General features: G+C 58.7%; 1 protein-coding gene across 1 annotated transcript in view; it reads left to right on the top strand.

Annotated features, from left to right (window-relative positions):
• SBF1 (SET binding factor 1) overlaps nt 1–2,861 on the top strand; it is a gene marked incomplete at both ends in the record, with an annotated part of 17,415 nt that overhangs the window by 182 nt on the left and 14,372 nt on the right. The window lies entirely within an intron of this gene.

Here is a 2,861-nt window from a genome sequence, read left to right as displayed (position 1 = left end):
TTCAGCTGTGGAATGCACTGGGAACAGTGGGATCCAGTGTGCTGCTCCTCTCCTGGCCTCTCTGCCACTCATCCTTCTCCAGGATCAGCTGCTGGGGGTGCTGGAACGTGGCCTGGAGGAGCTGCAGATGCAGCCCTGGTGGCAATAGCCCTGTCAGGAGCAGCAGGTGCCATGGTCAGGCCTTTCCCACTGCCCTTCCCTATCCCTGGGAGAGGAACCCCGAGGAGACTGCAGGGCCTGGATCCCCTCCCAGCCCTCTGGACGTGTCACTGGCACAAGTCCCTTGGGGTGGGATTGGTGCTGGGTCGTTCCCAGAAGGTGATGTGGTGCTGAGTGGAATCCTCCAAACCAGCCTGAACCAATCCAGGGGAGTGGGAATGTTCCCCTTGGATGCTAAATGGGAGTGGAAGCTCTTCCCAAATCCTGCCCTGGTGCTCTGACGAGCCTGGGAAAGGGACATCCCATCCTCACTGGGATCAGTGGTCTCCAGTTCCTCTTCCCATCACACATTCCCCAAAATTCCAGCCCAGTTCTGGGCCTTTCTGTGCTACTTTGCCCAAGTGAAACCCACAGATCATTTCCCTGCTCCTAGTTTCCTGGTGTCTGCAGGACTTGGGAACTGTCCCAAGCAGGAGCAAAGCTGCTTTTTTTCCCCAAGGGTCAAACTGTCCAGCCAAAAAATCCCTGGAATTTAAACAACTGGAGCCCTGTCCTGTTGGGAGCCAGGGGTGGCTCCAGACCTTCCCGCAAGCTCTCCGACGTGTCCTGGGGGACAGCACAGCATGTAGGGCTGAGCCTGGAGCAGCTTACCGAAATCCAAGGGCACCCAGGCTGGGGTTTGGGTGGACTGGGATGTTGTGGTCTGGGATGTTTCTTTTTGACAGCTTTTTATAGGGAAAAAGCAGATTTCTGGGGGGCACAGGAGGTGGAGTTTGTAGCTTCTGGCCCTGAGCAGTGTCTGACTGCAATTCCAGCCAGAAATAGCTCATTTTAATGGATCAGATTTCTCTGGGGACAGACACAGGATGTGGATGTGTCTTTGCTGCAGCCTTCTCCTTCCCTGCCACAGCACTCTCCTCTGGAGCTTCCAGGCCCATGGAGAGCTGTCTGGGGTGGGAATTCCTGGGAGCAGTGGGAGAATCAGGGGGTCTCTGTGGGGACTACCTGGTGTTCTGACTTGGGACAAGGCCTGGAGGGACAGGACACAGGGAATTGCTTCCCACTGCCAGAGGGCAGGGACAGGTGGGAGGATATTGGAAAGGAATTGTTCCCTGTGAGGTGCTGAGGCACTGGCATAGGGTGCCCAGAGCAGCTGTGACTGCTCCATCCCTGGGAGTGTTCCAGGCCAGGCTGGATGGGGCTTGGAGCAGCCTGGGCTGGTGGGAGGTGTCCCTGCCTGGGCAGGACTGGATAGACTTTAAGGTCATTCCATGATTCCATGGTCAGGTGAGCACAGGTATGTCCGAGCTTTGCTCCCTGATGCCAGGACAGAGTCGTCTGTAGGAGAACTGTGGTTTGGGTGGACCCTTCAAGCCTATCCAGTGCCACCCCCTGCCCTGGGCTGGGACACCTCCCACTAGCCCAGGTGGCTCCAAGCCCCATCCAAGCTTTCCCTTCGCTCTGGCATGGTGGATCCAGGGATGGCAGACACAGCAGCTGTTTCAGCAACACTCCAGAGGGAGGAGAGCCAACACCACCCTCCACCCTGGGCTGGATCAGGAGGGAGAAAAATGCCCAGGAGGATGTTTTGGGCTATTCTGTGCTGGATCCTTGCAAAACCAATCCTTGCAGACTTGGGAAAGGTCTGTGGTGTAACTGGGGAAGGAAGAAGAGCTGGTGAGGCAGGAGGTGCAGCCAGGTGGGGTCAGGCTCTGCTCCCAGGGAACAGGGACAGCAGAAGGGGAACACCTCAGGTTGTGCTAGGGGAGGTTCAGGTTGGATATTGGCATAATCCTGGAAAGGTCTGTCCAGCCCTGGCACAGCTGCCCGGGGCAGGGCTGAGGTCACAAATCCGGAGGGATTTAACAGCCATGTGGATGTGGCACTTGGGGACATGGTCAGTGGTGGCCTTGGCACTGCTGGGAAGGGTTGAACTCGATGGTCTCAGAATTTACAGGAATGCTTCCCTGTGAGGTGCTGAGGCGCTGGCACAGGTTGCCTGGAGCAGCTGTGACTGCTCCATCTCTGGGAGTGTTCAAGGCCAGGCTGCACGGGGCTTGGAGCAACCTGGACTAGGGGTAGGTGTCCCTGCCCATGGCAGGGGTGGGACGAGGTGACCTGGAAGGTCCTTGCATGTTCTCCTGGGCTGTGCTCAAGTCCCTTGTCCTCAGCATGTCCCTGGCAGGAGCTGAGTTGCCCCACCAGGGAGGTCCCAGCAGCATTGGGAATTTTCCACAGCTCCTCCTCAGCCAGTGCTGGCGCTGAGGAAACAAGGAAGACCCCCTGGAGGCTTGGAAACTTCGGGGGAGTCCTGGGTTCACCAGCTGGAGTTACCTCCAGCCCTAGGAGCAGGGTGGGAAGTCCCAGGAGCTGGTCCAGCGCTGTTGGGAGGTGCCTGGAGTGTGGTGGTGGCACAGCCCGTGGTGGTGTGTGCTCTGGGGCAGCAGTGCCACCTCCTGGAGCCACTTTCCTGCCTGGACTGGGGTGGTGGTGCCATGTGTCTGCCCAGCACTGCAGGGCCTGGGGGCTTAGTGCCGTGGGGTGTGCACATCACTGGGGCACTGGCTCCCCTGCCCACCCTCACTGGGGTCACTGGGGCACTGGCTTCTCTGCCCAATGCTCTCCCCGTTGCCTGCCCTTCCCCACGTGTGTCCTTGGGAGCTGGTACCAGTGGGACTGAGGTTTGCCTCACACCATCCAGA

This window comes from Acanthisitta chloris, unplaced genomic scaffold (genome assembly GCF_000695815.1).
Source record: "Acanthisitta chloris isolate BGI_N310 unplaced genomic scaffold, ASM69581v1 scaffold20882, whole genome shotgun sequence".
In the NCBI taxonomy this organism is placed as follows: Eukaryota; Metazoa; Chordata; class Aves; order Passeriformes; family Acanthisittidae; genus Acanthisitta; species Acanthisitta chloris.
The sequence above is the reverse complement of the archived record's forward strand: the minus strand, read 5'-3'. Positions and strand labels throughout refer to the sequence as shown.